This window comes from Lepidochelys olivacea (assembly GCF_965140295.1).
Source record: "Lepidochelys olivacea isolate rLepOli2 genome assembly, chromosome: 14".
Taxonomy (NCBI): domain Eukaryota; kingdom Metazoa; phylum Chordata; order Testudines; family Cheloniidae; genus Lepidochelys; species Lepidochelys olivacea.
Window position 1 is genome coordinate 28,636,800 of NC_140424.1, and position 13,446 is coordinate 28,650,245.

Consider the following 13,446-nt stretch of genomic DNA (forward strand, 5'->3'; position numbering starts at 1 on the left):
TATGACTGAAAATACAAAGGTAGATGAAAAAAAAATCAAAATTTTATGCAAAAAACGGAGGAAGGAAAAACAAATGCTTTGCATACCAGATCAAGGAACAGATGCAAAGATCACAATTTAACTCAATTAAATTAAAGACACAGCTTTACAATATAATACACACTATGAAAAGTTATTTGTCAGACAATTTAGGTAACATAGAAAATATTACTAATTTACAAAAAACTTGGCCATTCTACCAAAGAGCATCTAGATAACCCAACATGATGCCATGGTTATACTATACAATTTAGGGAAAAAATATGGAACCGTATTTGACAGATATATTTAATGTTGTCTAAGGCCTCAATTCAGCAGAGCATTTACATATATCTTCAACTTTAAGCACTGGAGTAAATCCATCCCTATTTAGCAAAGAACTTAAACACATGCTTAAAATTAAGCTCAGGCTCAGTGCTTTGCAGTATAGTGATGGACTTTTGTACTGAAGCTAAACGTTTACATAAAATTAAACATGTGCATAAGTGCTTTGCAGAAATGAGGCGCAAGACATTAGGACCTCCTATGATGTTAGCATCTATTTCATTAGAACATACAGATGGAAAAGACAAGGATCATATTTAGAGACCTATTTTGTTTTCATGTCATGATCCAGCAAAACTTTTTAGCACATGTTGAACTTCAAACATGTAAGTGGTTGCAGTGATTTCAATAGAACTACTCATATATGCTTTGTTGCATTGGGGCCGTATAAAAGTAATGGCAAGCATCTAAGCAACCAGGATGAAAAACACTTTAGGAAATAGTAGGTGAGGATTAAACGGGCTTTATATGTAATGAAAAGTAGATATGATACTGACAACAAAAAAGCCCTGAATGTTCTCCATTCAATCGGAAAAAGAAAACCTCATTAGTAGCTCCGTCCTCATATGCAAAGAAAGCCTTTGATTGGGTGGAGTGGAAATATTTAGTTCATACTTGGAAAATATGCAGCCTAGTGTCTCGTACCTTGATTAGAGAAAAGGTATGTGTAAACACCCAAGATTTAATATATTTGGAGTGGATTTGCTTCAGAGGGATTTCCCTCCCTCCCCCATCTAGAGCCAGGGCTGTTCCCTCTTGCCTTCATTATTTGTCATCTCAGTTGCACTTTTCACATAAGCAGAGAGGATGAAAACATTGCAGGATTGAAAACAATGTCAGAGGATATAAAAAAATGAAATATGCAGGTTACATATATATATTTCCAACAAATCCAGTTATTTTCCTCCCACATTGAATTAATGTATGCAATTTGTTTGGATAACTCTGGATTTTAAATGAACTATGGGAAGATTAAAGTATTGGGAATTTCTATTCCACAGCCTCTTAAAAATTACTTAGAATTGTGCTTTTCATTTAAATAGGCAAACTTTTCTGAAAAGCACCCTGGTGTGTAATATATATCTCAATTAAACCTTATATCACTTTTGAATAATATTATAGGATGCAAGAATTACTAGAAGCCTCTGATTACAAAAAAAATGAAATTAACATTTTGAAAATATTCTTGCAAACCTTAATTCTTTTCAAAATATTTCCTATAGTGGTGCCTGAGTCAACCTTCCCAAAGCTGCTACAATTTCCTACAAGGCTGGATTAGTGAATTATTAATGTCTAACCAACCTCTACCAACCATATGAGAAAGTGACAATCTTTTAAATTTGTCCAAAATAAATTTTAGTCTGATATCTATGACTCTACAAACAAAATTCAGTCTGTACTTCATAGTTTATCCAGGCCATCTTCTCTATACAATTTCTCTAATTCTAATCTGTTAGTATAGATGTGGTGAAATTAGTGATTTTATAGCAGAAGTATCTGAACTACCCAATAATAAATTATTTCTGAATTCAAATATTCATCAGTGTTGTATAGTTTTCATTATCGCTTACTGCTGGCAAAGAGAGAGGACATTGATTCAGCAGAATCTCGATTAACACATCATTTGTAAAAGCCAGGGACATTCTAATTTAGAAATAACTTAAAAGCATATGCCACTGTGTTGTTATATGGAATCCCTTTGCTAACTATAGGAAGCATGCATATGATTAAGAGTTAAATTGTGGCATTTAGCTGTTGCCCCAAGTAGGAAAGGGTACAGAACTAAAGTGAGAGAGGGTGCAGAATCTTGGGAAGGCATTGTATATCACCACTGGGAGGAACAATTCCTCACCAAACACTTCAGTGAGCAGGTGGTCTGCACCATCCTTCAGTATTGTGCAGTTTGTTCCCAATGGTGTGGCTGGCCCACTCTTCCATAGCCTTACCTACTTATCACTCTGTGGGACACTATGAGCTCCTGGGATGGACTAAGGGAGTGCTCCTTGCTCTTATGTAAGTGTAGGAACTGTTGTGACAGGTCCTTTATGCAAGCCTTTAATGCAGAGCCTGTCATAACACTTTATGGGACAGACAGTATGTTCCCCCTCCCCAATAAATTAGAATGCTGCAGTATTTAAGACAGGTATTTCTCGCTAAGGTCATCTACAGGATTATCTTTTTTTAAAAAAAGCTAAGCATTTGAAAGATAAAAAATGATGGGATAGTTTGTGCTAGGAGAGTAAAGTTTTCAACGACATCTGGCTCCTATGAATTTACACAGAAAGTGTTATGTTCTAGGTACATAACATTGTTTAGTTGGACTGGGCACTCCCCTCCTATTTACCATGAAGGTCATCAGGAGGGAATCAGAAAATTTTCCTTCCTAGTAGCAGCCGTGTTAGTCTGTATCCGCAAAAAGAAAAAGGAGGACTTGTGGCACCTTAGAGACTAACAAATTTGCCACAAGTCCTCCTTTTCTTTTTCCTTCCTAGTGTTCCAGAGAAAAATTTCTAACTGTTGCGCTGCTGGAGCATGCAATCCTCCAGAAAGAGTGATGGATACAGAATCTATACACACCTAAGATCTCTGAGCTCAATAATTACAAAACTGAGGTAAGATTTGCCTTAGAGAGAGAGGTTTTCGCACACCTCACATGGGGATTTTTGAGCTTCGATATTTTTGCAGTGTGTAGCTAGCTAACTAGAATAGATCAATATTCAACCCTCCCCACATTTACCCAAGAGCTCTACATCCACCTGTCTTTTAGTAGGGTTGTATATTCACTAGAATTTGAAGAGCATCTACATCAACATCCAGATTACATCTCCTCCCTGCGCAATGCAGGGAGAAGGCATAAATAAATCACTCTCCATCTTTAAACATCTGTGAAGGGCGGAACCTGAATCATAGAATATCAGGGTTGGAAGGGACCTCAGGAGGTCATCTAGTCCAACCCCCTGCTCAAAGCAGGACCGATCCCCAACTAAATCATCCCAGCCAGGGCTTTGTCAAGCCTGACCTTAAAAACTTGGAAGGAAGGAGATTCCACCACCTCCCTAGGTAACGCATTCCAGTGTTTCACCACCCTCCTAGTGAAAAAGTTTTTCCTAATATCCAACCTAAACCTCCCCCACTGCAACTTGAGACCATTACTCCTCATTCTTTCATCTGCTACCACTGAGAAAAGTCTAGATCCATCGTCTTTGGAACCCCTTTTCAGGTAGTTGAAAGCAGCTATCAAATCCCCCCTCATTCTTCTCTTCCGCAGACTAAACGATCCCAGTTCTCTTAGGCTCTCCTCATAAGTCATGTGTTCCAGTCCCCTAATCATTTTTGTTGCCCTCTGCTGGACATTTTCCAATTTTTCCACATCCTTCTTGTAGTGTGGGGCCCAAAACTAGACACAGTACTCCAGATGAGGCCTCACCACTGTCGAATAGAGGGGAATGATCACGTCCCTTGACCTGCTGGCAATGCCCCTACTTATACATCCCAAAATGCCATTGGCCTTCTTGGCAACAAGGGCATACTATTGACTCATATCCAGCTTCTCATCCACTGTAACCCCTAGCTCCTTTTCTGCAGAATTGCTGCCTAGCCATTCGGTCCCTAGTCCGTAGCGGTGCATGGGATTCTTCCATCCTAAGTGCAGGACTCTGCACTTGTCCTTGTTGAACCTCATCAGATTTCTTTTGGCTCAGTCCTCTAATTTGTCTAGGTCCCTCTGTATCCTATCCCTACCCTCCAGCATATCTACCTCTCCTCCCACTTGAGTGTCATCTGCAAACTTGCTGAGGGTGCAATCTACACCATCTTCCAGATCATTAATGAAGATATTGAACAAAACCGGCCCAAGGACCGACCCTTGGGGCACTCCACTTGACACCGGCTGCCAACTAGACATGGAGCCATTGATCACTACCTGTTGAGCCCGACAATCTAGCCAGCTTTCTATCCACCTTATAGTCCATTCATCTAGCCCATACTTCTTTAACTTGCTGGCAAGAATACTGTGGGAGACTGGGTCAAAAGCTTTGCTAAAGTCAAGGAACAACACGTCCACTGCTTTCCCCTTATCCACAGAGCCAATTATCTTGTCATAAGAAAAGGAGTATTTGTGGCACCTTAGAGACTAACCAATTTATTTGAGCATGAGCTTTCGTGAGCTACAGCTCCCTTCATCGGATACATACCGTGGAAACTGCAGCAGACTTCATATACACAGAGATCATGAAACAATACCTCCTCCCACCCCACTGTCCTGCTGGTAATAGCTTATCTAAAGTGATCATCAAGTTAGGCCATTTCCAGCACAAATCCAGTTTTTCTCACCCTCCACCCCCCCACACACAAACTCACTCATGGCCCACCTTGATTACCATGCACATTGTAGGGAGAGTGGTCACTTTGGATGAGCTATTACCAGCAGGATAGTGAGTTTGTGTGTGTGGTTTTTGGAGGGGGGTGGAGGGTGAGAAAACCTGGATTTGTGCTGGAAATGGCCCAACCTGATGATCACTTTAGATAAGCTATTACCAGCAGGACAGTGGGGTGGGAGGAGGTATTGTTTCACGATCTCTGTGTGTATATAAAGTGTGCTGCAGTTTCCACGGTATGCATCCGATGAAGGGAGCTGTAGCTCACGAAAGCTCATGCTCAAATAAATTGGTTAGTCTCTAAGGTGCCACAAGTACTCCTTTTCTTTTTGCGAATACAGACTAACACGGCTGTTACTCTGAAACCTATCTTGTCATAGAAGGTAATTAGATTAGTCAGGCATGACTTTCCCTTGGTGAATCCATGCTGACTGTTCCTTATCACTTTCCTCTCCGCTAAGTGCTTCAGAATTGATTCCTTGAGGACCTGCTCCATGATTTTTCCAGGGACTGACGTGAGGCTGACTGGCCTGTAGTTTCCAGGATCCTTCTTCTTCCCTTTTTTAAACACGGGCACTATATTAGCCTTTTTCCAGTCGTCCAGGACCTCCCCCGATCTCCACGAGTTTTCAAAGATAATGGCCAATTCTCTGCAATCACATCCGCCACTCCTTTAGCACTCTTGGATGCAGCGCATCCGGCCCCATGGACTTGTGCACGTCCAGTTTTTCTAAATAGTCCCCAACCACTTCTTTCTCCACAGGGGGCTGGTCACCTCCTCCCCATGCTGTGCTGCCCAGTGTAGCGGTCTGGGAGCTGACCTTCTTTGTGAAGACAGAGGCAAAAAAAGCATTGAGTACATTAGTTTTTTCCACATCCTCTGTCACTAGGTTGCCTCCCTCATTCAGTAAGGGGCCCACACTGGTTCTAATACACTTTGCATTTGAGCACTTCCCGATTCCCAAAACACATTATACTGTGCCTTGTAAAGCCACAATGGATCTAAGTGAAAGTCAAACAGTGTTTTGGGTGGCCCACAAAGGTTTATTGGCTAGAGGTAATGGTATGAGTGGAGCAGAGAAAAAATTAAACTGGGCATCTAGAAAATACATTCTAACAGTGAGATCTACTAGTCTGTTAGACAGTCTCTACAGGGAGTTGAAGGCCCCCCAATATTTCAGTCATTATCAAACGAGACAAAAAAACTTGCATACATAGTGTAGGGAAAAATCTTATACTGTCGCAGTTGTGGCCAAGATAAACAAATTGGAATTTTCCATATCTACTTTCTGTGCTATTTTGGGTGAAATGAACAATTCGAATCTGTAGCATAAATTTTGGAACTCAAATTCTGCCACATTTACTTATACGAACTATTCATGGAGCAAAGTACTACGCAAGGAGTAAACATGGTGGAATCAGGCCCTTGATATACAAAGCCCTCAAGATATATCTTTGTCTAGTATGCTGCAAATTGGAAGATATCAAGCCTAAGTATTCTAGTGGTGTTATTGCATATAGATTTCTACTAGAGGTTTTTTTTCCTTCTGCTTTCAGTACTTACTGAATGGCATAAGGAATAATGTAAATGCACACAAACTGGAATAAAATAGTAGGTAATTCACTCTACTTAATCTAGTAAACAATGTGATATAAATAGAGGAAGAAAAGTCCTATGTACAAATAGCAAAATGTTAAAAGCGTTAAGATAGCAGGAATAATTGTAAGCTATTGAGTGCATTTCAAAAAAATTATTGATTTGGTATGCCAATTCACAGAAGACATTCAATGTGACATAGCTGGATACATAATGGACATACACACTTTATCTGGCTGCGAACACTGCTCTACTGGGAAAATAAAACTGCCAGTGTCACTTACAATTAAGGTAGCAAAAGAACAACTTAATTGAATACAGAGCAATATACAAGCTTAGTTGTTCAAGACAATTTATTGTTAGGAGTGTAGGTCTGGAGCTGCTTTCGTTTGTGAACACGGCTAACAGGACCCTGGAGAATGCCTGAAACTTTATTGATAAACAACAGCAAATAAAAAGACAACTTCCCTGACATGATTCAGCAATATTTCAATGTCTACATGGTGTGCAAAACCATCTCCGTGCTTCAGTCAAAGCAGAAGTCAGCCTCATGATTTAAACACCCACAATACAACTCGCAACATTTTTTAATAGTACAGTGGGAACAGGTGCTAGAGCATTATATAACTGAGGTCCGGGGGCCATAACTTTCTTCCTTACGAAACTTCAATGCACACAAATTGCAATCAGTTACAGAAAGAAGTCAGCATTAATTCCTAGTTTAAGAGGCATCAAACAATGATTTACCAGAATTGATTGAATTAAAATGAGAATATCTTAAAAAATAAGGAGGACTTGTGGCACCTTAGAGACTAACCAATTTATTTGAGCATAAGCTTTCGTGAGCTACAGCTCACTTCATCGGACGCGTACTGTGGAAAGTGTAGAAGATCTTTTTATATACACACAAAGCATGAAAAAATACCTCCTCCCACCCCACTCTCCTGCTGGTAATAGCTTATCTAAAGTGATCACTCTCCTTACAATGTGTATGATAATCAAGGTGGGCCATTTCCAACACAAATCCAGGGTTTAACAAGAACGTCGGGGGGGGGGGGGATAGGAAAAAACAAGGGGAAATACTATTAATTTAATCTTATTATGATTGATGGCACTGGTAGGGAGGTGGTGGAATCTCCTTCCTTGGAAGTTTTTAAGGTCAGGCTTGACAAAGCCCTGGCTGGGATGATTTAATTGGGGATGGGTCCTGCTTTTGAGCAGGGGGTTGGACTAGATGACCTCCTGAGGTCCCTTCCAACCCTGATATTCTATGATTCTATGGTAGGCTTTGAACTTGCTTAAAATTATAAATATATCAATAAAATACTGTGTTTGATTTTATAAATATACTAATATATAATAAAATACTGTGTTTGATTATACATATGTATAATCAAACAGTATTTTATTATATATATAGTGGCTAGGGAAATTAAAGTTCAGAATTACATTTGAATCACTGAAAAACATGGATATTTTTGGTTTTTTATTTGGAGAATTTTTTTTTTTTTAAATCACGAAAAACTAGGATAGCTGGTTATAGCATTGTGAGACTGATTCCACAGTTAAGGCTGAATGGATCCTGGCCCTACTCACGGTGAATAGCACCTTAGCAGGCCCATTGCTGTGACTCTTTGAATAAGTGAGCAAGGGTGGCAGAATCTTGCCCATCGTTTACATGAGTCTCTTTAGGGGAAAGGGAAGCCAGGACCAATACTGGGTGAATCTGATTCAGGGCTCCATGTATGATGGTGTTTCCCCCATCCTTCCAGAACTTCTGTAACCTACCTGAAAAGTGAGCTGCAACCTGGAGTCCATGTAATTAACAACAGGACAAGTTTTGCAAAAACTCCACATGTTAATAAGATGAATTCAAATGTCAAATAATCTTGAAATAAACAGGTAAGACATCCAACCAGTTCTCCCTAATTACCCTAATATTTTAGAAGGGCACCTCCCTTTTACTAAAAAGGTTTTGATTTACATCTTAGAATATATGTAAGGATACCCATTAAATAGAACACACAGATTATGGCCTCTCTACCCAACCAAACTATGTATGGAGAGAAAATATAGGCCAGGATACTGAAAAATCCAGTGCATTTTTCTATTTCTGCTCCCAGCCTACCAGGTAACTTGCATCCAAGATTATTATTTATTTTTTTTAAAGCTGGCCCAGGAGCTCAATGAACTGTACATTTTGATTTTTGTAAGTCTTGGAACAAAGACGACAGATAAATGCTGTGCCAATATTTTTAAAAGGTGAAGAGGAGGACCCAGGTAATTACAGACCCGTCAGCCTGATGTAGATCCTCAGCAAGATAATGGAGCAGCTGATATGGGACTTGATAAATAAAGAAATAAAAGGAGGATTATGAAACTAACACCAACCAAACTAAGTTTATGGAAAATAGATTGTCCAACTTGATATTATCTTTTCATGGTATTACAAGTCTGTCTGATAAAGTTAACGGTGTTGATGAAATATATAGTTTGAGTTCTGTGAGGCATTTGATGTGGCACCGTGCAACATTTGCTTGCTGAATGCTAGTGAATTGCATCTAATGTGGGACGAAACAAAGAAGAATTGGGGAAAATCATTTTCAGGGTTCTGAGAAATGCTGAAGGTGAGATTAACACTGGTAACCTTTTCTGAGATCTTCCTCGTATCACCTTATAAGCAAAAACAAGGGGAAGACTGATACTCGAGACTAAATGATATAAGAATGAGTGTTTTCTGTTGTTCACAACGAGATTAGATGGCCTCCACTTAAACAGAAGAGGTACTAGCCTACTGGGTTGAAGATCATTAAGGCTTGACAGGTGAGCTTTATATTAATTAGGGAGGGAAGGAGAAGATCTGCGTCACTCAAACAGTCTAGCATGTACTTCCAACTTGCACAAGAACAAAAGATAATCATTCTGCAACATGGGATAAGAATAGAAAAAAGGTTTAATGTATTTGTAATTGCAAATTGCATGAGTGATAAGCAAGAAGAAGATAGAAGCGATATGCAAATAGAGATTGTGACCCAACAGGCATAAGTGAAATCTCATGGGCTAATTCTTACAAATTGAGTGTCAAAAGCTGTCTGTTTGCATAGCTGGTGTCACTTTGTCAAAAACAGGTGGCTGGGAAATTATACCCCCTTACCCCTCCCAATGAAAACAAAAAATCAGTGAAAACACTTTTCTGGGGTTGTTTGTTTTTTTAAAATGTTCTGAGATTTTTTTGGGTTGTCATTGACAACCTGAAGACTAAATTTTGAGTTGATGAAAATATTTTGATTTGGGGATTTTTAATGAAAATCCCAAAAGCTTTCTACAAAAGTGAATTTTTTAACTAAAAATGGATTTTTTTAAAAGAGAAAAAAAAGACATTTTCTGTCAATCTGTAAAAAAATTCAACCTGATGTGGCAAATACTTTTGACTGTAAGTATGAGAACATTTGTATAAGGGAAGTGATAAAAACTTTGGATAAGTATACAAAGAATGAATTACAAAAGGAAGAACCAGAGTGGACACCTGAGACAAATTCCAAGAAATTGAAATGAGCATGATCAATACCCACCCTGTGCGCCCCCCCCCCCCCGGAAAAAAAAAAAAAGCCCATTCCTGGTTCAACTCTCCAGGAATTGAAAATGGAAAGATTCCGTATTTTTCATGGGGAAATTCACTAACCCAGATATTTGTGGGGTAGCACTTGCACACGTCTGTCCTGCAGAGAAGGACTGTTGATGTGAACTCGGACATAAGAAGAGCCTTGCACTCAGAGGGAGAAGGCTGTACAATGCCAATCATTGTGCAGGACAAATGTAAAAACTTTTAGGTCCTGAACAAGATACCGCTGTATTCAGGAGGAAGAGGAATGCTTTGCACAGAACCAAGAGAAGTTATTTAAATACAGTTAATCATTCTAGACTCCATTATCCAGAGACAAGCACAGGTACATTTCCATATGTGAGCATGTTTTCAGGACCACGGGTTACCTTACAAACCTAGCAAAGCAGACTGCTCGCTGTAGCAGGCAAAACCATGGCTAACTCCAGAACCAGAGCCAAAGAACAGATTTATTTCAGCATAGGCATAAAGTCCCAAACCACAGTGATCAGCTGAGGGTGACCAGCCAGTGAGCTGACCAAGTATTTACAGACAAGGATATATGCAGCAAAGGCAAAGACAAGTCTCAGTATGCTCTTTTATACCCAAGATGCTACCAGACTTTTATCAACACCCCTTGCTTCTGACTTGTTACATAATAATGAATGCTCTGTGACCAAATATAAGATTCCACATTACACCCTAAATTATAAAACTTGTTTATCTACTTATTACAATGAAAAGAACTATCAATCTTAATATTTGACAGGGATTTTCTTGGTTTATTTTGATTATATTTGGCTGGGTCACCGTGACATTTCGTTGTAACTTCATCCTTGTTCTGTACCAAAATATCAGGGACATTTAAAGAGTTGAACGACAGGATACATAGTAAGCCAAATGGCCATGTTTCACCTAATCACTGTCTCACCTCCTTACACTATATAAGAGGGCCCCTGTTGGAAACTTTCCTGCAAGAAATCTAGCCTGGATTTCATATGGAACCATTCTAGGCTGATAAATCTATGTTTTATTATTCTTGCACCAGTGTTCAGCTGACCTGACACTCCAACAGGCTGTCATTTGAGGACACTCCGAGTCTCTCATCCCACTCCAGTTCCCACTGGGGCTCTATAGGAGGGGAAAATGATGGTCATTTGGAAGTTTTGGTAACTTAATGTGTTTCTGGGGTTTGGAAAGCGAGGGCTACATTTCCTGTTTGATCCCTGAAAGAGGGGGTAGTCCAAACTCTGTCAGGGAGAGGGCTGATCATGAAATAACTTAGTGGGAGGCATTTAAAATGAGGTCTGATTTTAGAGAAATAATATATATAAACTATGCCTACTCAGTGGGATGATCTGGCCCCAGGCAGGGAGGCTAAACCAACCAGAGATTAAGGAGTCTGCTACAGCCTGGACCAACACAAGTGGGTCTTTTAGCTCAAGCAGAAGAGATTCATGTATTAAGATCCAGTGGTCCCATGTTTGATCCCAGCTCCTGACAACCAACTCAGGGGTGCTGGTGACACTTCAGGATGACTTACGGAAATAAGTGTGTATTTTAAAAGTTCTTTGCAAAATATCTACAGCACCTGCGTAAGGAGGGAGACAGGCAACACAGTGGTGCAGGAAGAGGAGAGTTTTGACCAAAGACAATAGCAAAACTGGCTCTTATCAATTACCATGGAATCTTTGGGGTCTGATTATCATTTGCACTAAAGGTTCTTTATACTGTAAAGGAGATACATAAAGTGGGTGTAAGTGTACACTAGTATAAATGAGAATTAGGCCCTTTGATGGCTACTCAGAGCAGACTGGACTTTTACTGGGGCATAGGGGGATGCATTTCCCCTTCAAGAATAAGTCACATAGAACTCAGTTAATCTCCTTCAGCAGGAAGAATGAAGGGCAACAAAATTAATTAACAGCTTCCCTATAAGGGTAGATTAAAAAGACTGGGATTGTTCAGCTTGGAAAAGAAACAACTAATCACCAGCGATGTGGAGAAAGTGAATAAGGCAGTGTTATTTACACCTTCACATAATACAAGAACTGGGAATCGCCCAATGAAATTAATAGGCTACAGGTTTAAAACAAACAAAAGAAGTACTTCTTCGCACAGTGAACCTGCAGAAGTTATTACCTGGGGATGTTGTGAAGGCCAAAAGTATAATTGGGCTAAAAAAAAAAAGTGTTAAATAAGTTCATGGAGGATAGGTCCATGAATGGCAATTAGCAAAGATGGTCAGTGATGCAACACCATGCTCTGGATGTCCCTAAGCCTCTAATTGCCAGATGCTGGGACTGGACAACAGGGGAAGGATCACTAGATAATTGCCCTGTTCTGTTCATTCCCTCTCAAGCATCTGACATTGGCCACTGTCGGAAGACAGGATACTGGGTTTGATGGACCACTGGTCTGACCCAGTATGGCCGTTCTTAAGTTCTAAGTCTAGAGTTTATCATCAGGTGGGATTTAAGCCAATGGCACCAGGTGTTTCCAACCTGAGGTTTAAATAACTGTAAGCCATCCTCCAACTACGAGATGGCTCCCTTCATGTGGTAGGAATGGAGCACAGAACCTCATTTTTTTGGGCTGCAGTCTAAGAAACAGTCCAATCAATTTTATTACGCACAGCCAATTCACTTCTAGTGTGGGAACCTGCTTGCCAACTTTTGGCCTGATGTGAATAAAAATGGCAGCATTATAAAAAAAAAAAAACCCTCAAAAAGGCATTTCTTAATAGTAATGCTGAAAGAACTTAGGACACTTAAATATAACTACCCTGTTGGGCACCATTATTAAGAGTGAGATAAAACAGACCTTTAGGAAAAAAAGTAGGACGTAAAAGCGTCTTTATAGGAAATTATTATTACCAAATACACACAGAATGTAACCTAAGAGATTTTGGAACACAAAATCCTATTTATTTTTCTTCTTCAAGGGTTCAAAGAAAGGCACCTGAAGATGGCAATTGAAAAGCTCTCCCCAGGAGTTAAAATAAACAGCACAGCTATTGTTCTGAGGCAGATTATATACTTGAACTGCCTATGACTTTCTTCAAAAGTAAACTCCATTGTGTGTTGTTGTGGAAACTGTTCAGCTTCCGCTGGGGCAGAGTGGTAAGGTATCAGGCAGCTGCAGCTTTCAGTATAGCACAATTCCAATTGAAATGAAAGCTGCTTTGTCTTACTTTGATCATTAAAAATTAAGATTAATGCATTCCCTCGCTGATCAGTGACAGACACATTTTGAACATAAATGCAAAAATAAAAATGTTCTACCAGTTTATCCAGAGCACAAAATTAAGACAGGAAGATTCACTGGAGGCTCAGAAATAGAGGTATTTCAAACTTGCTTTTAAAAAATATGTATTTCCCAAATGACATGCTTCTACAAGATTAACGTTGGTATAAAGTCGCTGTGTGTGTATTATTGCTATAATTAATTACTTTAGTAGCATTAAGTATGGTTTATTTATTTATAATCTGTGTATATATACAGAGTGT